Here is a 24,456-nt window from a genome sequence, read left to right as displayed (position 1 = left end):
TTGCAGAGCTATCAATGTCCAAATAATTTTTAAAAATAATAAAGGTATTTAAGCAGAAAAAAAAAAAAAAAAAAAAGAACAGCATTAGAAGAATCACTCAACTGAACTTAGGCTGCATCGCCAACCCACAGAATTGTTAGCAGTGGAATAATGTGTTTAAGCCACAAAATTGTGGGGCACTTTGTTATATGCAAACGGATAATCGACACAAGGATATACCACTTTCCTCATTGTGAGTGGGTACACTTTAAACTGTGCAGTGGAAAAGGGACAGAGGCTAATAATATAACTCATCAGTAATAGCATTGGAGAAACTGCGGTGTCACAGGGTTATCTGGTTGGAAACTTGGTATCATGGAAAACATTTTATTGTTTAGCAACATGAAGTGTAGGGTTGGCCTCTGTTCTGTCTCTTAAGACTAGAAACAAATGGCATTTCACTTGCCCTGGGGACTGGGTTTGAAGTGCGCAAAAGTTTGCTCCTGAGGATACTCACCAGGGTTGGGGGATGGTTCACTTCCTCTGAAGCCCGGTATCACATTGGGGGGACCTTATTTGCATGTACCAGCAGCAGCATCACAGAGGGGGTTTTCCCTTTTCTTTCCCTTCTGCCAACTCTGGCAGTTAATTGAGAATTCCGTGACTTTTCCAGCTGGAGGATATTACACAGAACACACATCTGAGTAATAATGGACACCAGCTGTTGTCAGAGAGACAGTAATGATTTTTTAAATGAACAAAAAGCTTATCAAAGCAAATGTAAAATTGGTCAATCCAGTGAAGTCCAAGCACAAGAATAAAACATCGTGTGATGACTCTGAACGCACAAAGGGACCATGTTCCAAGTGCACACTCCGCTGCCTGCTCTGTCGGGCTCTTTGTTATTGAGTAACTACAAGAGAATACAGCTGCCTCACCCAACTCATTTTCTTCCGAGGCTGAGAAAAATGCACACCATGCTACCCATATATAATAGAAATATGCGACATAGTGAAATAAATATCCTGTCGCTCTTTCATTTTCCTTTCCCATCTTCCTCTTAGTGATCCTCCAACAGGAAAAAATGTTCAGCCCCAGTGTACAGTAGCTATGTGGAGAAAAGCACCTTAAATATTCATGGATTTAGGAGAAAGGAATCTAAGGATTCCAGAAAATTCTGCCAACGCCCACACTTCTTGGCTATGGTGCTCAGCACCTGTCTTGGCTTCAGAGGACCTCGGTGATGGGAAAAATCAGGCACTATGCCTCTGGGGACGGTTCTTGGTTAGTTTATGTTGTCACACAAAAGATTTTGCTTTTGCAATAGACATGAAACATGGGCATGAAAATCATCACTTTTCAGCTTTGAAATCACACATGAGTTCCATTTTTTAAAAATTTGTCTTTAGATCAAGTCTAAGTATTCCAAAATTCTGGTTGGATTGTTTGAGAGAGTAAAGAGGTTATATTCTCACTGAATTCAGAACAATGAAATGTTATATCCAAGTGATTCTAACAGCTAAAGTGTGTCCTGTAATATAACATTTCATTTATTTGTAACTTTTAAGTAAAACTTTGAAAGAGTAATATTTATTTCATGGGCAAATAAATTCAATTGTAAGGAAATCAATGATATGAAAGAAAAGATTTCAAAATGATGGATTCTCATTTTGTTTTTCCAAATTGTTATAGAGAACTATGTGGCTCATTTTCAAAGTAGAAAATGAAAATTTTAGAGTAAAATGTCTCTTTAAGGAAGTTTTGCATCAATTCCAAACATTAATTTAAAATGTATCTATACTTCACAGATGTTGCAACAGGCCCTTTTTAACTTTGATGTTTACAGTTGCAAAAGGGGTCTTGTTTATATCTCCTCAGAGGATTCAATCTCATGCAAAAGGATTTGATCTCCTTGGGAAAAAGGTGGAATCAACAGAAATTCAAAATACGTTTTTCTTTTTATCCATATCTCATGGTACTCAAAGAATTTTACCTCAAAAATATTTACCTCAGTTATTCTAGCAATCCCTGTAATTTTCTTTATTGTAGAAAAATATATCCAACATTTATGTTTTAAGAAACAGCTCCCATGTCACACTTTTACCAATTAGTGCAAAATTGTCCTGTCCTGGATAAGAGTCTGGTAGCTCAGGTCAACAGAGGTCATTCAGCAGCCCCCCAACCCCCCGCCCCCCGCCACCGCCCCGCTATCCCAAATAAATCATTTGAACTGCATCATGTATTTGGCTCCATGGATTGGTGAACTATTCAAATACTTAACTATACATTTTTAACATTAAAAATATTTAATTGGCATAATATTTGTACATATTCATAGAGTATGGAGTCATAATTTGATACAATGTGAAATGATCAAATCAGGGTAACTAGAATTTCCATCTCCTCAAACATTTATATTTTTATGTATTAATAGCCTTTGATCTTTTCTTTTCTAGCTATTTAGAAATATATCATAAATATATCGTAATAGGCTAGAGACACTCCTACTATGCTATAGAACAATAGAACTAGTACCTCCTAACGGTATTTTGGTAGCCATTACCTATCTTTTCTCTATCCCTAGTTTTCTCTACCATTCCCAAACTGTATTTTTATACTAACAACAACAATTGCGTTAATAGGAAATTATCCTGAAGGACCTTGTGCAGCAAGCCTGATATCTGCGTTGTTGAGTCCCCATCTCATGATGTGATTACACATCCAAGAAGCTGTAAGTGGGAAGAGCTAGCCAAGGGCTGGGTTCCACAGAGATCAGCCTCAGCATTCAGCAGAATAGAATCCAAACACTTTTTTCTGATATGTGTGGCAATTAAACTGATGTTTCTCTTAATTATTTCTATTCTTAGTTATTTCCATTTTATTATATATTTAATCAGGTTACTCAGTGAATATATTCATTTTTTAAATGTGGTCTCATGGGGTGATGATCAGGGCACTGCTATAGGACACAGGAGACATGATCTAGTTTTGTCTACTGTGATTCTTGGGGAAATAAAATAAAAACAGCTGCTACTTATTAAAGGCTTATGCTGCTAAGAATTTACAGAGTACTTTATGAGTTTTATTTTAATCTTTTCAACAACACGATTAGACAGATGACATTATCTCTATTTTCAAATGTGAAAATACTCTAGATTCTAGATAATTAGTAAAATTTCAGTTACTGTATTTTATTTGTTTTGAAGTTTTGACCAAGGTTGCCTAACATGTATTTATTGTACATTTACTATTGTGTGGAGGGTCCTTTGCAGTTGTTATCTGAAATACATAGTCGTCAGTCTTTAAGGTACTTCTCTGGCCTAAGCTCAAATATGGTCTCCCTGAGAGGCTGTACTGGCAGATTTCCACCTCCCACAGCCCCCAGATACTTTCCATCCTGTCAGATTCTGTTTCTCATTAAAGATACTTAACATAATCCTTAATTATCATGTTTATAATTTACTTGTTTATCATTTCTCTGGATATATCACAATATAAATACCACGAAGGAATCTTGTCAGTATTTGTTATTTGTGGTATATCCAGCCCAAAGCCAGAGCCTGAAACATAAGAAGTTCAAAATAAATATTGGGTTAGTGAATATCTTGTTAAATACAAAGTTAGCAAGTAACCCCACAATTCCATTTCTAAGCATATATGAAGCAGCTTAAAAAATATATGCCTACATAAATATATGTACATGAATGTTTATAATGGCTAAGAAGCGGAAACAACCCAAATGTTCATCAGGCCATGAACTGATAATGAAAATGTGATACACTTCTATATATGTATAGTGTGTATATATGTATATGTATGTGCACATATAACTCAACTCAAATTTAAATTGCATATATGTATGCACATACATATATTCTCAGAATGAAGTTATTATTCAACTGTGAGAAGTAATGACATACATGCTGTCACATGGATGAAACCTAAGACCTTATGCAATATGATTAAAAGCCAGACACAACCCAACATGACACATGTGAGTCTATGCATATGACATGTGCAGAAGAGACAAACACAGAGAGACAGAAAGGAGACCAAGCTTGCCAGGGCTGGGTGAAGGGAGAAGGGGAGTGGGATTTCTGTGGGGGGTGAGAAAAATGCTCTGGAATTAGTGGTGGTGATTTGACAACATTGGGAATATGCCCAAACCCCTGAATTGGACACTCTTTTTAAAAGAGAGAACTTTATGGAATGTGAATTATGCCCAAATAATCCAATACAACAAGATAAAGGAGGTTGAAATAAAATTTACTGAAAATAAAAATACAAATTTCTATGAATTATTCTGCAAAAGCTGTTAGTTTAAAATTTTACTTAGAAATAGAAGGTTTTGGAAATACTTCTGCTTGATTTTTGCATAACACTAGGTCTTCTGTAGCTAATTGAAAATAAATCCAGGCTGTAATCCCAGAGGCCCGGGAGGCTGAGGCAGGAGGATGTTGAGGTCAAAGCCAGCCTCAGCAAAAGTGAGTCTCTAAGCAACTCATTGAGAGCCTGTCTCTAAATAAAATACAAAATAGGGCTGGGGACATGGCTCAGTGGTCAAATGCCCCTGAGTTCAATCCCCGGTACCCCACCAAAAAAAGTACCCTCAAAAAAGAAAAAAACAAAAGAAAAAGAATAATACCCTTAGATTTTGCTACTTCTTGTCTTGCCTTCCCAATGCCTGGCCCTGTGTTCCTTGACCAGCCACACCTCTTGGTGTGACTCATTTCTCTTTGTGAAAGGGATGGCTTGCCTGTCCCTTGCACCACTGAGGAATGCTAAGAACCCAGATCATGAAGTAACTGCATGGCATTTTACAACTCCAAATGCTTTAGAAATACAAGTTAATAATAGGAATATTTCTTTCTTTTAATTGACTTTAATGGGATAAGCAGACCTAATCCCTAATGTCTTTCTAAATTCAGAATGTAATTATTAGGGAGAGGTTAACTCGAATTTAAATGTTATTCCACAGTAGATGCACATAAACAACAGTTAACTTTTGAATTGCATGAACCAAAATTCTGGCTAAGTATTAATGCAACTAAAATCAGAGCTGAAAAAATGCATAGTTCACTCAGAGAAGAAATCTACCTATAGGCAAGAATTGATGGTATTTTTTTCACGACCAATTCTAATATATCAAGTCACAAGGTCAATGTGTAATAGTCAAAGTTTAACAATGTGTTCATTCATAATAGATGATGAATTTATAAATCACTTCTGTGTTCTCAAATTAAGACATTCTTTGTCTCTTCCCTCCCAACCTGTTCTAGCCTCTCTCTACACAGGAGTGAATGCTGCCTCATTTACTTCCCTTGTACTCATTTACACTCCCTTGTATGTTTTTATCAAGCATTGATACAGTTTATGTCATCTTTTGTGCGATCAGTTATGTCACTATTGTGTATTTTTGTTTCATAGTACCAGACACTTGACCTCTGGGGAATAAAGCTTGTGTCTTTTTTATCTGTGAGTCTCTAGCATCCCAAGTACTAACTGGAACATTGACATTTAATAAATGAATAAATGAATGAATCCACAAATGCAAATTGCTGGTCAATTTCTGTATGACCACAGGATAGAAACAACCACAAGAAGGTACTGGAATTAGACCCCAGGACTGCTGGGACCACACAGGGTTTAAGTTCTGAGGGCTTCTTAAGACCCACTGAGAAACTTGCAAAAATAGACTTAGAGTGAGAAACATTAGAAGTTGAGTTTCTTGGCATAAAAGAATTGAAGTAAGTTGCTGCCCACTCTTGGTCCATGCCTTCTACAAGCTCTCCTTCCTACCACTTCCCCCTCTCTTCATTCCACATTCTGACTTTATTTTTCTTTATAGCAATTATCAATGTATATTCTAATTGTTTCAGTTTATTTTCTGTGGCTATAATAGAATGCTTGAGACTGGATAATTTATAAAGAATGGAGGTTTATATTGACTCATGGTTCTGGAGTCTGGGAATTCCAAGAACATGGCACCAACAAGGGCTTTGTGTTGCTTCAACTTAAGTAAGAAAGTGAAAGGGCAAGCAGGTGTGTGCAGAAGAGCCAAAACACGAAGAATGGACTGGCTTTATAACATTCATTCTTGGGGTAACCAATCCAGTCTGATGAGAGAGAGAACTCTCTACTTCTGCGAGATGACTTTAATTCCTTTATGGAGTCGTTCCTCTTAAAGGTCCCACCATCTCTTAATACTACTACATTGGGAACCAAGCCTCAACATGAGTTTTGGTGTGGATAATCGTATTCAAACAGTAGCATTAGTAATTGATCTTATTAATTTGTTTATTATCTGTCTCCTTTTCACTCTGCCAGTATCTAAACTGTGATTTGATGTAGTCTGTTTTCCCCTGATTTAGACCATATATCATATATGATAGAAAAAGATTTATGCTAGAAACAGACTTTGGAAATAGTAGCTGCTCAACACCTATGAAAGGAAGAAAGGGAGGGAGGGAATGGAGGAAAAAAGATTGAAGGAAAAGAGAAGACTAATCTAAGAAAGAACCAAAGGTATTGTAAGTTTTTTACAACTTTTAATATATTCAAGTCCTTTGGGTATAAACTGAGGAGGGAATAGCTGGGCCAAATGGTGGGTCCATTCCAAATTTTCTGAGGAATCTCCATCCTGCTTTCCAGAGTGATTGCACCAATTTCCAACTCCTCAGCAATGTATGAGTGTACCTTTTTCCCCACAACCATGCCAACACTTATTATTGCTTGTGTTCTTGATAATAGCCATTGGAATGGACCCACCATTTGACCGAGCTATCCCACTCCTCAGTTTATACCCAAAGGACTTAAAATCAGCACACTACAGTGATGCAGCCACATCAATGTTCATAGCAGCTCAATTCACAATAGCTAGATTGTGGAACCAACCTAGATGTCCTTCCTTCAGTTGACAAATGGATAAAGAAACTGTGGTATATACACACAATGGTATATTAATCAGTCATAAAGAAAAATAAAACTATGGCGTTTGCTGGTGAATAGATGAAGTTGGAAAATATCATGCTAAGTGAAATAGGCCAACCCCAAAAAACCAAAGGCCGAATGTTTTCTCTGATAAGTACATGCCAATATATAATGGGAGGGGGGACGTTGGGGGAAGAGAAGAATGAAGGAACTTTGGATGGTGTAGAGGAAAATGGGGTGGGAGGGGATGGGGGACAGAAAGATAGTAGAATGAAACAGACAGGATTATGTATGATTACATGAATGGTGTGAATCTACATTGTGTATAACCATAGAAGTGAAAAGTAGTACCCCATTTGTGTATAATGAATCAAAATGCAGTCTGTAAAAATAAAAAAGATTTTAATAAAAAAATATATTCAAATAAATTTCAACTCACAGATTTGTTAGGTTCACAAGTGTTTTTAAAAATTAAAAAGGTGAAATTTCCAATTAAAAATTGGGTTATAATCTTCTCCTAAACAATTAGTTCTGGTTAAGCTAGGTCGTAACTTACAAACCACATCAATCAGGCAGATCTGAATGGGCAGCTTACTGGGGACATGGGTTAGAGAATTTTAAAGTTGGGATGGAAGTTGGAATATTTCCTAGATTTTTCTGAATGGCCCAAAAAACCTCTATTTGGATGTATAATATAGAAAGTCCTCAGAATAATTTAGTCTAATGCAAATTTATATTCTCAAGGAGGTTCCAAAGAAAAGGAAGGCCTAGGTTTTTAAATCCTGCTTAATTTAAATCAGAGATCCCTGAAACTTGAGATGGGCAGGTGTGGCTAGACATATCCTCTACTGATCCTGCTGCCCCAGGTACTGTCTGCAGAGTACCCTAAATCCTACATATCACTGGTGAGGGTCTTGAAGGTACATATGTCAGGACATGTCCACTCATGAAGCCCATTTAGCTCTAACATATTCTTAGAATATGATCCCATCACCCCTATGCACCTGCTCATTTACCGAGCAAATACTTTTAGAGCACCTAAGAGCCACGTCCTGTGCTAGGGACCGTGTACCCGGTTTTGAAGAAGTCAGTGTGATCCCTGAACTCACAGACCTTACAGTATTATCAGGGAGTATTGAAATCACTGGAAACTGTTGAAAACATACATCAGAGAACTAACTTAGTCTAGTCTCTGAAACTACAGATTTCATTCAGCATATAGATAATATACAAACATACAAGATTTCTTTTTTCCTGAACTGTTTGGAATAAATTTTGGGAAAAAATAAGTAACTGTTTATTTTTATAACATAGGTATACAAACTTCTTTAGAATCATTAATTATCTTTTGAAACTTTTAAATCTAACTGTTGGAAGGCTATTCTACCTCCTCAAATTACATATACAAATATACCACAGTATTTTGACTGAAATATCTAAGCCCACTCCTTTGTCACATTTACTGATACCTTCAATTTTATGATGTATGGGGTAGTAAAAAGTTGTATTTGCACCTCCACCCCCCACACGTGTATGCATGTGTGTGGTGCCGGGAATTGGACCCAAGGCCTCATGCATGCTAAGCATATACTCTACCACTGAGCTACACACCCGCTATAAAATAGCATATTTTTGTGGTGTGACCACCACCATCGCCCACTTCAGAAGTTTTTATTATCCCAAAGTGTAAAACCTTTGTACCCATTAAACTCTGTACCCATTAAATATTAACTCCCCATGTGCCCCATCCCAGCCTCTGGTAACCACCATTCTACTTTCTATTTATATGAATTTGGTAGTGTTCTGAGTATCTCATTTAAGTGTAATTGCACAATATTTTCCTTTTATGTCTCGTTTATTTTGCCTAGCCTACGGTTCTCAACTGTCACCCAGGTTGGAGCTCTTTTCTCCTTAGGGATGAATAGCATTCCACTGCATGTATGCTCTACGTTTTGTTAGTCCATTCATCCATCCACGGGCACTTGGGTGGCTTTCACCTTTGGCTCTTGTGAACAGTGCTGCCATGAACAAGGGTGTATAACTACGACTGCTATGTGGATGTAGTGCTTTCAGCCTCACCAAGTGCTTTTTTTGTCACAGTATTATTAATATTATTTTTTTTCCTCTTCTGGTAGATAAGAAATTCGATGCAAAAGTGAAATCACTTTTCAATTTAGGGGTACTTTCTGACTCTTAGTCTGGAGTCATCTTTTTCTTGAAACATCTTTTACCCTTTGTCCCAGTGATTCTTTACCAGCTAATGGGATACCAAAGCAAAACTATCTTTGTGGGACGCAATTCGAGGTCAGATACATTTATTTGTATATGTTAAGAGAAATCATTAGGCCCATAATTTGTGGGAGAACTCTTTTTAAAAATTTATATTTTAGGTTTTAGTTTTAGCTGTTTCTTTCTCCAAGAAAATGATGTTTAGGCTAACTAAACCAAATTTAGTCTCTCCCCCTTCCCAATAAACCATTTATGATAAAGTTCAAACTTGTTATATATTACAAGCTGGGAAACCACATCTATAGCCAAAATAAATCTCCATCACTCATTGGCTTAAATCGTACCTGATAGGGTTTCAGATGCTATTCTTTGATAACAATCTTCAGTAAATTCCAGAGATGTCAACACTATGTTTGAACAGAGACTTTGAAAAGTTGAAAGATCCTCAGATGAACTTTGAGGGAGGAGAGTGAGGCCACGTGGGGCTAAGCTGCCTGTCCAGGAAGCTCTTCTCAAGCAGGCGCCAGCCGAGGTGGAACCATAATATTTGTCAGCGCATTTGCACTTGTGCATTTTTTCCTGGCTGAATTCATATTTCTTTATGTTGATAATATTAAGCAAGAATTTTAGACTAGTGATATTTGTGAAAATCCTCAGTTTCAGTTTGAAGAGGGATGAGATTTCCAACAATTAAAACTTCTCTAGTTGTTAAAATTTATCCAATTATTAAAACCTTTCTAATTCTAATAATTTCATATCAGTGGGAAAATATCCCAAGTCTTGTGCTTTGCCTGACTTGCTTTCTGCCTTGGCTTGCTGGTCTTGTCAGGTGCAGACCCTTGGTGATGTGCAGTTGTTTTCTTTGATAGTTTAACGCAAGGTGGAAGTTCTCACTATACCCTGTCCGGCAGCTACTAAGTAACTGATTTGTGCTATATTGCCTCTTTGTTAGGGTTGCCAAATATAACAAAGAAAAACAGAGGCTACCTACTTAAAATTGAATTTCAGATAAACAACAAATACCTTATAAGAACATTTAATGGGTGTCTTTAATTTACCCAGCTGCACTGTTCCTTGGATTTCTGCCAGGAAGGCTACTCGAAGAATAAAATTTCATAGTGTCATTAACCAAAAACCCCAGAATTAACTACTCTTGAATGCAGGGAGCATAGCTCAGATACCAGTTAGTGTGACAGAGTTTGAACCTGGTGACACAGAGTGACCTAAATTGGAAACCAGACTGTAATGATGAGCTTACAGGATAAGAGATAATGAGGTCTTTTCTCTGAGCTTGTGGATCCCCTTTGAAAGCAGACACTGATAAAGTTTACTTTTGCAGGTGATCAACCCAACAGGCAGGATTTGTGAGGCCAATCAAAACAAGAGGAAGTAACATTAAATTTTGTTAACACTGAAAATTGTGGGATGCATAGGGACCTCACCATGGTGTGTATTCTGTAGGGAAAAGCAAAGAAGTCAGCAAAGGGGAGAGAACAGGGATATGAATTCCCAGCAAGGAAAAAAAAAAAAAAAAAGATTATATAGGCACACTGATACCTCACTTTTACAGTAATTATTTCTTGCCCAACCCCAAACTGTTCCCAGTTTAGTGTCATTATGCTTTAGGGAAGTATATTATATGTAGGTACTCTACAGGATGTATTTCATAGCATAATGGAGGAAGACAGGTTCTCTCAGATGTGATCTGGACCCTTCCAAAGTTTAATGCCTTTTCTAAAGGGAAACTAGAGGCCCTTGATTCCAAACTTCCTTGAATAAAGAGTTTAGCTTCTGTTTTACTTCCTAAAACTAATTCTGTGGCACCTACTCCTCCTACAATTTTAGTGATTCACAAAGCCTGACTCTGAGGAGAGCCTGGAAATTTCTACTAGGAAGGGGGGTGTCCAAATTCTTCCTCTACTAGGAGAAACAACAATGGTGGATATTACTTTGATTCATCCCGCTCCCTTCAGATAAAACATAGGGATCTCTTTTGCCACACTGGTTCTTTCCAGCAGGCACTTGGGACCTGGGGGGCAAACGGCCAAGTGTTGAATTCATAGTAATTTCTCAACTTCATATGTCCGTTCCACTATCTTTCCCACTCTTGAAATTGTCTTGGATTTTCTTTTCATTCTACCCATTTCCTTTTGTGGTCTGTTACCACATATAATTCTCCACTAAGGAAGGATTTAGTAGTAGACTCAATGCATTTTTTGAGATTGTTGAGTTTTTGATGTCACAGTGAGAAATAACAATTCAATGACAGAGGTTCCATATCAATAGTACATTTCATTTGAGGGTTTCTCTGCAAAATATGGAACTGCACTGTCTTTGAATTTGGTGAGAATTCCCTTTAATGCATTCTCAGATGGTTGCATGAGATAGAACTTAACAATCCTGTCTTACCTTGAAGAAATTTGACAGACCTGGATTTCAATCCTGGCTCCATCTCTTGTTTTTGTTTTGATTCGGGACAAGACAATTGCTTGCTTTGGATGTCAGTTACCAAACATATATGTGTATGTATATATATGTATGTTTGTATGTATCTCCATGCTTTACTAATCCTGATGAAAAGGATATAGTGGAACAGCTTGTGACAGACTTTTTATAAACTGTGTTGGGAATGTCACAATGGTGATAATAAAGGGGAGAGAGAGGAAGTGGAGTCCCTTTGTTTTTGGAGCCAGCACATCAAAGTTGGGGACCTAGTAAGTCAACAGACAATAAAACCTAGGTTCTTCAAAGGTGAAGTCAAGCTTTTTACTTAAGATCAATTCTTCATCATGTCTTACCTAGTGGTCTGATGGGATTGGAATTGGAGAATACCTGACCACTTGGCATTTTTGCAATTTATGTTAGTTTTCAAAGGAGCACCTCTGTGTTATTATTCACATTTTCAAAGGCTATATGACCCCTCGACCCCAAAAAGGAAAAAGAGTAAAGAACTCTTGACCAAATGCAATAAAATGCTATAAAACATGCAGGAGGCTATCAAATTGAGGGCAAAAAATAAGGAAAAACAATATATGGATATTCCATCTTGTTATGGTCAAGAATTGATGACCACTTTTGTACTTCTTGGTGAGAAAAAAAAAAAAGATAATTTAAGTTATCTCTTTTGACCAGTAGCTAAATGAAAGCAATATTTTATTCCACCAGCTCCGTTCTCTTGCCAGGTCCTTTGTGCTGGTTAATTTTGATGGAAAGGCAATGCCTAATAGGATTATTCCAGACAATGGAGTAATTACTACCTTGGATATTTTTTTTTTCTTTTATAGGAGAAAGTGCTTCTTTATTTTGGTTTTCCTATTTCTCTTCCCATTATGAGACTAACTAATGTTATTTAACCAACTGAAAGCTTTCTGGTTTCCAGAGGCAGCCATTGAGAAAGGGCGGACTTGAAATGAGAGAAAGGGGAAGCATTAAGCTAAAAATAAAATGAATGCCAAGCTCTGATTCTCTCCAAGGGTCTCCCTGTGTCATAATTTTGGTTAATGAAAGTCCCAAGAGGGAAGGTCATAAATCAATGTCACTTGGCTAGTTCAGTACAAGCTATTGGGCTGAACGTGTCAGTGGACTCTGCAATTGACCATGGGGACCTGGAATCAACCAAGGCATAAAAATGACCTCTGACATGCTCAGAAGGAAGGGAGGCTGCTGCTAAAGTGAAAGCTAGGCCATGCGGTAACATCAACACATTCTTTTAACCCCAGGACTCGTGCCAACATTTCTGGGAATGGTATGACATGGCTTCCTAATCTCTAAATGGAGGGAAATTTATAGATCACCTTCATGGATCTCAGGAGAAATGGGCAATGTTTCTCTGAATTCACCTTGTACTGCTGTTTTAATGTTACTCAAATATTGATCAGAACTTGCTATATAGAATCATGGTGTGTATGGGCTAGAAGTGCTCTTCAATGTCACTGTAGTGTAGGAGCTAGCATGCTGAGCTGGAAAGATGACACCCTGGTAATATTAATAAGACATATGGTTAAGAGCAGATTGTCACCAGATTGTTTGGGTTTGAATGTCAGTTTTGTTACCTAACTTTTCTTTATCTTAGTGTCCTCATATGCAAACTAGGGAGACTTTGGGCATCTATAGTGTAGTATGTAAAAATTAGACCAGCTAATGTTATTTAAAGTGCTTACTAAGTCTGATAAATTAAGTGCTATGTAATGTTTGCTTATATTGTCAAAGAATTTCACGAAGTACTACATAATATTAATTATATGGTTTTAAAATGTAGTATTAACCACAGTGAAACCTGTGTGTTTGAAAAGTGGTAAATCATGTATATGGGAAACATCTGTTCAGTCAGCACTTTGGTGAACATTCTTGGATCATTTGCACCGATTAGACATAAATTCGCTCCTTCACTGCATTTGTTCCAGAGTTTGGGAGCTAAAATTCTTTCTATTCACTCACCCATTCAACATCTGCTGAGCATCCGCTGTGTCTCAGATATAGCTTCAGGTTCTGGAGCTACAGCAGTTGAATAAGAGTTGAAAATCCCTGCCCCCATTCTGGTATACCCAGTGAACTCTTTAGACTTCTAATTTGTAATAGAAGGGAAATGAAGCTTAGGGAATCCCCAGCTGATTGCCCAAAGTCACATGGCTTCCCCCAGATCCCTTATCATATCAGGCTTTGAACATTCTTCTTTACCACGCAGTTCTAAAAATGTCTAAAAGATGTATTTGTCTGTCAAATGAGCTGACGCAGAAACAGTGTGGTCACATAAACATACCAGCTGTTTCCATCTGACTGACTAGTGTGTGTCCCAGCCCCTCAGGGACACCTGGTGTCCCCCCTTCCTCCTGTGATCACATTCTCACACTGTGCCATTTCTGTTACTTCAATTTAAAAGGTTTCTGAAAGCTATGGTGATAAGTGAGGACAATATCGATGATAAAGGAAAAAGGATTTTGATTACGGAAATGTTATTAAGAGAGAGAAAACTTTATCTTGAGAATTTTTAAACTTCACAGTCCACATTAAGTATATTCTGTACCTGTTGGAATAAAATGTTAATGTGGATTTGATTTCTTTTCCAGACTCTGTAAGTTGCATCCTGAGGTGTTCAGAAGTATTTACTCTCTCAGGATTTATGTACTCAATTAACGTACCTTTATTTTTCATTTTATTATTCATATATATATGCATAAGCAGGTAGTTTTGGTTTACTGTGTATGTGTTCATTTATTTTCCAAAGTGTGTTTCTTCATTTCTAAGACAGCATGCTGTGAATAATGAATCCTTATGTACCACTGAGAAAGAAAAATAACACCATCAGTGAAATATCACTTGTTCTCCCTTGTAAAATGCTTCCCAATTTGAAAGATTTGAAAATGTGGGCACTGAAAAACTCTTCATGGGTAAAAATATTTCTCTTGTGATCCATTACAAAATTATCCCTTTTAACAGATGCTGAAGAATTGTTGCTTTGAAATACTTGGAGACTAATTGGTTCAAATACCTGTTTAAAAGAAAATGAAGCCCAAGGAAAAAGTGAAGTGTTAAAACCAAATTGGGGGTTTTAAATTCAAGGTACAAACTAAAATATTTGTAGATGAAAGGATAACATCTTAGATTCACTGCATAAGAAATCCATTGGTGGTTATTGTGGGAGAATGTGGATGTGACGGGATAAATTGTAAATTAGTCAGGTGGATTGCAATTAAATGAGGACTTTTTATACAATTCTATTAAAAGTCCAGGAAAAAAAAAAAAAAAAGAATTGCTGTCTGTTCAGTAGCGACAGAGCTTCCCAGAAATAAGATTGGGCTCCCATGTGTCTAGGAGATTATTTATGGCTAAGGTTATATGTTCCAGATAGGGACTAAAGAATGTGCTTCCTGGGCCTGTGCATGAGGAGGTGAGTGAAGGATGGTGACCATTGCTAACCCTTCTCTCTCTTCTGAATGTCTTATTGTATTGAGCTACGTGTCCTACCTTTTATCACAGGAGTAGTTGGCTAGTTCTTGTAATTGCACCTTGCCCTGAAGATCCTGTACTACTTTACCTCAGTGTTCACTTAGTCTAAGGGTTGTGAAGGTTTGAAGAAAGGATAATTAAAAATAGCAACAAAAGCAATTAGAATTAGTATTGGATGATCCAGTCATTGTGCTAAATTGCTTATCATACATTGTTTATTTCTCATGACAACCCTGACAAGTATTATTGTCTTTGTTTTCACCTATGGGGAAACCGACTGAGAAGACGAATGCAGTTCCTCAAACTGGCCAGTGGCAGAACCTGGATATCAACCTAAGCCTGAACTCTATTGCCTTTTCTCTAGTTACACTCCATGAAGAGCAATGGAAATCATGCCCTGTTGAGAATCACTCTAAGAAGAGGACAGAGGACTGAGCCTCTGGCCAACAATGAAGCAGATGCAGATGGATGCAAAGGAATACAGGCACAGGAAATGAATGAATCCTTGTAGAAACAAACCAAAGAGGAATGCAGAAACCTCTACTACTAGATAAACAATTCTAGCAGCAGGAACAGGCGAAAGGATGGTTTCCATTCCTTCCTGAGTCTTTAATCCATATCAGAGTATGCTCATTCTTCTCAAGCCATTGGTGCCCAGGCTGAGCTGGGTAAAAGCATACCATCTCCTGGAACTCAAAGGGGTCTTCCAGACTTCCATATTTTGTTCCACTCCATCTGGAAATTTGCCCATGCTCACTACCATAATACAAGAGTATTATTATTATTATTTTTAACCACAGTACTGTCCCTGAAGGGCCTTGACTGTCCAACCATCCTTTGTTACAAAATCTAATCATTATTATTTGGATTTCTACAGATTCAAAGATCATGCCTGCCCTGGCAGGACAACTACTACATATTTGCTCACAAATTTCTCAGTAATAGTTAAATATAAAAGAACTTTTGGAGTGGGAAATCTTGAAGTCATCATCTGGATAGGTGAACACTTGAGTTGCAGGATTACGATGGGGGTAGCTCAAGGATGATGTGTGCATTCACAAACAATGAAAGCTGGGTGTGGTGGGGCTGTGATGGAGCCTCTAGTTAGTGCCAGACTTGGCATGTAGTATGTCCTATCCTACACTCCTCTACATTTCTGATAATTTCACCAAAGATCATATTGAACTTCAGTGGGGCATTTTGTAAATTCTTCATTATATCATTGGAGACAAGATTAAGAAATATGATGGACTGAGCTAATACAATTAGGCAGATTAATAATTAGATGAATGAATGTACTTAGAGGATATAACCAAAGACCATATAACCTTCCTTGTTTATGGAATTCATGATTAAGTAAAATATTGAAGTCTTATTAAACAAGTACAAATTCTTCCAAATAGCTATGCATTCATGCTTATAGACCAAAGTAAATAATTTTATATTTATAACTATTATATAGCTCATTATTCCAACCTGTTAAGATCTGTTTGGATTTTGAATTTTGATCTTGTTGATGTGTGCGTGTATTATTCTTCTTGGCTTTGTATACAGAAATTTATTAAATATGCATCTATTGAAACATTGATAGAAATGTTTATTAGAGAAGGACTATGAGTTTTATTATAGTCACTCTCCCCCAAGTTGCTAATATGCATCCTCTAAATACATTCTTTCAAAAGTTAATAATCAGTTTAATTGCATTAGTTTCATACATATTTCTTTTTTATTAATGAATTGTAGTTATACTTAATATTGGGGTCATTTTGACACAATTGTATGTGCATGAGATATAATCTGCTCTACTTCAGTCCCTGGTACTTCTATTATACTTCCTCTCCTTCTTTAACCTCTTCCTTTTTCTCTCTGGTCTTTCTTCTATTTATTTGTAGTTTTTAAAAAATTTCTCAATCTTATCTCCAATGATGTATGCCATGGCAGATTTATAAAATGCCTCAATGACACTCAAGTATATTTTGTCTATTACATTTTCTTGAACTACTATTTCTCATGAATTCTACCAGATTCAAATTCATAGCTAAAAGCAATAGCTAAAAGCAATTTGAAAAAAAAAGAAATTTGGTTAAGAAAATAATGATCTTGTTGAAAGGAAATACTGCCATTCAGTAACTTTCCCAAAGGGGTCATTTTTGTAGAGTGTTGGATATAATTGCCACCAATTTTGTGCCTTATTTTTAATGTCCATACTCTACTTTTGCTCAGTCATTTGATTTTTAAAATTCAAATAGATTTTTAGTCCATTAACTCTATCAAGCACTGCTTATAATGTGGAATAATTGAAACAATCTAAAAGTTCAGCTGTTAATTTAGATGAATGCAAATGTCTAACAGTTGATGGAGAAACTTAAAAAAATTATGCTAGGTTCCAAATACCACGCAGTAGGGGAAATATCATATATAATTATCAGGAAAGCACATAAAAAACTATCACACACTCAAGTACAATTGTTGGTTGGCACTACTTGAATGGGACTATTTTTTTTTTCTGGTTTCTATTTACTATTTTCCCATAATAAGCATGTGTTGTTTAAATTACAACTTAGAATTGTATTTGATTGTTCAGCCACCCTATTCATTTTATATAATTATCTCCTATTGTTGGATCCTTATCCTCTAAGCAATTAATTGTTCAAAATTTCACAGTATAGATAAAATAATTATTTGGAGATGAATTTAATGTATACAGAATGATAAAAACAGAAGTCCTAAAAATTATGATAGAATGTTTAAAGACAATTACAGAGTGGTAAAGCTAGCTCATGTTTTATCATTCATCATTGAACTTCTTACAGGAGATACCTGTTTTCAACCAGTTCATTGCATTGAGCTATTGGCTTTGACCAAATTACTTTAGGCTAAAAAGCTTGCTATGTATCTACCAGGCTGGTAACACATTAAAGAAAAAAAAAAAATGTGACCGATTGACGGTTTCTTTTTGGTGAACCTCTGCTGGATTTTAGGGATCCTCTGGCATCTCTTTTGGATGTTCAACAAACCATTTTTTTAAGATGCCATTTTAGAACCTTGTCAATTTGAGAAAATTGAGCAGTGTGTATAAGTTCCTTTTGAAACTATCTAGAGATAGAAAACAATAGGGAACAGTCTCCTACTTGAAAATAAACGCTGACAAACTAACTCGGATGCTGTCCAGGCATTTTATTCCAAGTGCTTCACACTGACTGATTCTCAAGGAAATTGCTCAATTCTCCATTCTCTGGCATCGCTACAGAATCAACTCAAGAACACTACATACATTTAGTACTCTTCTTCCCTAGAGATTTCTCAGTGTTATTTTTCCCTTGACCCATCTTACTGTTATTACAATTATTTAAAAAATCGTTTTGATTCCAGGGGCTGAGTGCTGCTTGGCTCTTCTTATGGTCTGTTCTTATGGCACCTGGGAAGGATGTTCACAAAAGCTTCTATAAATTGCCAGGAAACTTTTCGCTAGCCCTCTAAGAGTGGCTGCCAGGCTCAAGGGTGGTAGATTACACGTAAGATGATTTTGTCTAGATGAGACAGAATGTCTAACTTCTTTTCCATCTTGTCTACAAAGGATTCAGGGAAACTTATTAACAATTAATATCCTAGTCCTTACCTTCCTAGGGTTTGTTTAAAATAAAATGTCTGGCACAGTGGCACGTACCTGTAATCCCAGTGGCTCAGGAGGCTGAGGCAGGAGGATCACAAGTTCAAAGCCAGTCTAAGCAACTTAGCGAGGCCCTACGCAACTCAACGAGACCCTGTCTCTAAATAAAACACACAAATGCGGGGGCTATAGCTCAGTGATTAAGCACCCCTGGGTTCAATCCATGGTACCAAAATATAAAAAAAAGTAATAAAATAAAATGGTCTAATTACTGTAATTGCATCTCTGAGTGCTTGTTCACATAGAGTTGTGTACCCATGTAATCTCTATGAAAACTTTTAGAATGATTGGATTCTTCCAGTGGGGGACAACTTTGTAGTAGTTAATTTCAGCTATTTCTTCAGGCTTTCCTTCATTAAATAAAAAATGAAAAGTCAAAAATAAAGAAAACTATTAGCTCTACAGACCAGCGACATGATACAGTGTATCAGTGTGAGCTCTAAAGCAGTGGTAATTTCATCAGAGTCTGGTACTTAGCACAAGATAGAGAGTCCTTATTCCTAGCATTTATAAATTCCTGTGCTTTCGTCTACCTTTTGGGACTGTTCCTCAAGCTTCCCATGCTAAGAAATCAGTTTGAGTACATCCAAGATGAAAATACCCCAGACAACCAGAGGTGAAAAACCCAAGAACCTGAGTGGCTCTTTCAATAGAGCAGATGTCATATTTGATAAATGAAATAGAGAAATTTTGAGATTTACTTTTTCTGGTTCATGATTAGGCAATTTTCCCTGAACTGACACAGGCAATATATTTCACTTACGTTCCTCACCTTTTTTTTTTTTTCTTTTTATTTTATTGGAACAAGAGAAGAAATTACTGAGAAAAGCTCTGATATGATGTCGTGTCTGGTTAATGAAAGTAACGCGTTTCTTAAATATTTGTTCTCACGCACAGGGTATTTGGATTGCAGATTTGTAGAAATGTAGAAATGTTGTCAAGTTAAAAATAACTCTTTCACAAGGCAATGGAACATTGGAATGCTAATCCAAGCCCACTCTACCCTCAGAGCCCACATCCTGGGTGTCCTGGCTGCACAAAGTAAACAGCCTTAGTTTTGCTTCCTGGGGAAGGTTCACCTTTCTGCTTGAACCATTTAGAAGTGTGTGCTAAGCCCAGCAAGAAGCCGAGTGACAAAAGAAAAATCCTCAAATGGTCCCTCTGAGACCCTACATTCCTTACTGTGTGTCTCCTGGGGAAATGTTCTTCCTTCTAGGCCAAAGGTAGCGTCAACATTCTTATCCCGAGGGTGGAGGAGTGTCTTACATAAGCAGTGTGCAGCTAATCAGCAACGTGGTGTGAAGCACAGAGCCACGAGAACACCTGCCATCAGGATAGGAAGCTTGGTTCTGGAAGGTAAAAGGCTGGAGGGTGGTTTCCCAGCTTAGGTTACACCTTCAGATTTTAGGCAGGGCATCCTCTGAGGCTCACCTCAGTCTGCACATAGGAGGGAATGCATATCACAGCAATAGGCACTGGGGACTTACACAAAAATATAAACCAGTACCACAGGTGAGAATGACAATAGGACTCTGATTGTTTTGTGTGGAGGAAGATATGGACACAGATCGATGCATAAAGAGCAAAAAAAAAAAAAAAAAAAGGCGGGGGTTGGGGCTAGGTGATCTCAGGGGAAGTTTGAGATAACCATAACTCACTTAGTCCCTGTATATTGGACAAAGGCAAAAATAGAAGAGTAGGAATGTGTGGGCAAAGACTTGGGAAATTGGAAGCAACTCGATTATACTCTATGTCTTCTCCTTTAAGGTGTGAGAACACAAAAAGAAGATTCAGCATCCTATTTTCTCCTACTGCAGATAAATATTTTACGGTGATGTCCTCTGGCAAACAGATCAGTTAGCTAATAGCATTGAGTAGTCCACCTTTGGAATCAGGTTAAACTTGAACAAAAACACTAAAAGGTCCTGTAAATTTCCACTGAAAGATTGGCTTTTGTTAACATTAGACAAGTAATTACCTTATACACTGTTGAACTTGTTCTACATCATTTTATGTCAGACAAATCCCTGGCTCTCAGTCTGTACTTTATTAATTCCCAACTTCCCAATTTAATTTGCCACAATGACAAGAAGCTGGCCTGCATATGCCAACACCTGATCCCAACAGATCTTCCACAACCTGCAAAGCTATACCAGTGCAATTGTAGCATTAGGGTTTAACTAATCTCCTCCTATATCTAAAGCAAGCACCAAATGACATTTAGAATAAAGACCTACAGATCTGGAATGACATTTGGTTACAATTCTACCAGGGCTGATTTTCTCCCTCTCTATGGGATTGATCCTGCACTCAGATCTTAAGTGGCAAAGATAATCTGATCCTATCTTAAAGCATACTGATTACACTGAGAACAGAGAAAACCCAGAGCTGTGTGGACATTTCCACAAATGTGTAAAGGTACAACCAATCTACATGACCATTTTGTTATGGAAAACTTTTTATTTTCTTAAACAGTGACTTTTTTTTTTTTTTTTTTTTAAATCACTGCTGTGTGTGCACATTTGACAGTGAGCTGTTATTCCTAAGGCAAGAGGTTAGGCAGCATGTTAAAGTTTCACATTAAGCAACAAAGAGTTTCAAGGAACGTCCTCAAATTACACCCACAGTTTCAAAGTTCAAGAATTGTGGCTGAGCACTGCTTACCTTACAATTTCAGGTCCAAAGGGGTCTTTAAGTTTAAAGCAGTACACCAAAGGTGCAGGATTTATTTTCTTGCTTAAAAGTCTCATCTGTCATAGCACCCAGCTCCCCGGGAGAAATCAGCCCCTTCTTTCCGAACGCCAATGAGGAAGCCAGAGAACACATGTGGGCAGTGGCTTCCCTGAAAGGCTGTCACGGTCTGCACATGCTCTCTGTGATGGAGGTGCCAAATTAACCTTGGCGTTAGGCTCACAAAGCACTTCATTGTGGGGCCCTGGACATCTCAGGGGAAGAAAAAGCTTATAAAAAGCTCTAGCCAATCTGAAGTCTTCACGCTTTTGTTGAGATGTGCCTCTCGTTCAGTGAACACAAAGAGGAAATACTGTCTGTTAATTAGCTTCCTGGGGAAAAAGTACAGTATTAAGAGCCCACCAATAGGTTGAGATAACAGACAGCTTGTCTTTTGGAATTCTGCTGCTGTTCCTGGCTCCTGTGAAAGAGTGTTCTAGTTAAAGTGCCATATCACCTCTTAGAAAAGTGTCCATGAGAGCTGACAGGACATTTCATTGCAAGGAAGTTTGTGATAATGAGCATGCAATAACATTTGCTATCTGTCCCCCACCAGGGGGATACCAAAGATAAGATGAAAATCGACTGCATCTGTGTTATAAAATCAATCTGTGACATATTATTTCTAGTGAATTCTCCCCATCAAGGTAACTAGAAGTCATTGTGAGAAGGAAGTACAAACTTTCTGATGGGACATGGACACACAATGACCGCATAAATACTCGCCTGTTGCTTTTTTTACCTGCATATTTATCCACCTGCTGCAGTGTGCACAGAAAAGAGGTATCGCATCTGGAAATTTAAAAAGTCAAAATAATTAAGTCTCTTCAAAATCAAAATGCTAAGCCTCAAGCTATGATTAGTCTTTGCATGAGTTTTATGCTCAGTCATTCCACTCTCCTTGCTAGAATGCCAGTCTAAAGCTTGTAATCATGGTGAACAGTTAGTCACAGGTGAAAGTAAGAGAAAGTACCTGGAAGGAGAAAGTGGGGCAGAGAGTCATGCTGAACATCTGGTTCTGGCTGTACAAACAACCAGCTCTAAATCCGAGTAAGTCTTTAGGTCTCTCTGGGTCTGTTTATTTTTCTGTAGAGTGAGGGAACTGGACTAGGATGAAAAATTAAATGCCTGCAATGTCTTGAGTAGGTGCTAAGGTGAGATGGAGAACTTGTGTTTGCATTTCAAGCAAAGCTACCTGTCTACAACAGCTGGTTCTCAATTGGAATGTGGGTTACATGTGCCAAGTCCAATGCTTTAAAAGAAAATAGGAATTCAGATTGTATGTGAAATCTCCTAAATTTTATATCTGGTCAACTTTAATATTTAAAAATACAGTATCAAACAAAATCTATCTGCAGATTCCCCTATGAACCACCAGTTTGTGAATTCTAGGATAGCAGGCTTTGAGTCTCATTTTGCTGGAAAATAAACAAACCAGAGAGACTAGTCTCTAAAATAAGTTGAGTTTCATGATACTAAGCACAAGGTAGAACTTAAAAAGTGTCTGTCTAACAGTTTTGTGGTGAAATTGAGGACCCTCATTCCTCAAGTTCATGTTGGTGGTCTCATGATCAATGACCTCATTTGACTGACATTCCTTGGAAAGGGGCCTTGTAGGATCTATGGCATCACTAGCATTCCAAGAATCCAATGAATGAAAATAAGCATGAGAACCTGCACTGGGGAGAAAAGGAACTATTGTTCCAGTAATATAAGGACAAATAGGATGCAGCACAAGTGCCTTATCTCAAGACTGAAATATTGAAAGTAAAAGCAAAAGATACAACGGGGTTTATGTTAACTAGCTATTTTCAGGAATAAGGGAAAGAAAGGTTTATTGACTTGCTAAATAAAAAAAGATGTTGGAGTAGGGTGGAGATGAATGCACAACCAAGTCTACTAAATAAGTCTCTGGGAGAGAATCCCATTTGGTGAGTAGGGGTTCATCCCTGTTGAATGTTAAGAATGGCAGCTTAGTGAGGAGACAGGCCTGCAAATGTTCAATAAATATTTGCTCTGACTGATGAATCCAGGCAAAGAGACTGTGAACCCATGACTGGGACAGGAGATGGATAGGCAAGGCCCAGCTCCAATCTGAACAATTTGTTCCAAGAATTTCCCCTTAACTTTTCAAACTGACTTTCTTGTAGAGTGTCCTTTATTTTGCTTTGAATATAGTCTTAAATTGCATTTTGATTTTTTTTTTTTTTTGGCTTGTTTTCTGTCTTTCTCACTATAAATTGCTTGAGATAGAGATCTCCTCTCACTCTTTTATTTCTAGAATCCAGCACATTGCATGCTTGGCACACATAAGAACTTATAAAATATTGGTTGAATGAGGAAGCTAATACCTGGAGAAGTCGCATATGCATTATTTATGCAGTGAAATTAATGTGATGATAAGGAAGGTCTTTGGTAGTAAATTAGATTCAGAGGTATTGCTTTTTTCTAGGAGGATTATATTTTCTCAGAGGTATATTTAATATTTTTTCAATTTTTTGCTATTGTGGATTTTTAGTTTGGACATTATTTACTATACTACTCCTTGTTGCAATATTTAATGATTTTGTCATAATCTGAGCCTTCTAAACATTCTTATTTATGGTTCATATGACCATCTAAGGGAAATGTTTTGGTCAATAATTAGTGCACAGCTGAGAGTAAACATAAATTGGCCAACTTCAAATCTCACATTGCTCTTAGAAATGCAACAGAGGGAGAGAAGGTAATTCATTTAGCTGTGAACAGTTACATGGCAACCAGGGACAGCAACAGTGCATATTGTAAGACTTAGGGGGCCAACGAGTAGGGTAGATAGAAATAATTCTTTGTACATAGCTTTGGAACTAACTAAAGTGAGTCACCACTGTAAATTTAAAAGTAAAAAAAAAGGGAGAGATTTCAACTGAATTCATTTCAACCACAAGATTCTATAACTATATGAAGGATTGACAAATATAGAGGAATAAAGA

General features: G+C 37.3%; 1 long non-coding RNA gene across 2 annotated transcripts in view; it reads left to right on the top strand.

The window, feature by feature from the left end:
- The first annotated feature begins 7,155 nt into the window (after window positions 1–7,155).
- The window catches only part of LOC306659595, a 76,436-nt gene continuing 59,135 nt past the window's right edge, over window positions 7,156–24,456 (top strand). For both annotated transcript variants that reach the window (XR_013763343.1, XR_013763344.1), the window contains exon 1: window positions 7,156–23,415. This is a non-coding gene — a long non-coding RNA (uncharacterized lncRNA). The remainder of the gene's footprint in view (window positions 23,416–24,456) is intronic.

The sequence above is a fragment of the Sciurus vulgaris genome (assembly GCF_902686455.1).
Source record: "Sciurus vulgaris genome assembly, chromosome: 4".
NCBI classification, from domain to species: Eukaryota; Metazoa; Chordata; class Mammalia; order Rodentia; family Sciuridae; genus Sciurus; species Sciurus vulgaris.
This window is presented reverse-complemented; position numbering and strand designations above follow the sequence as displayed.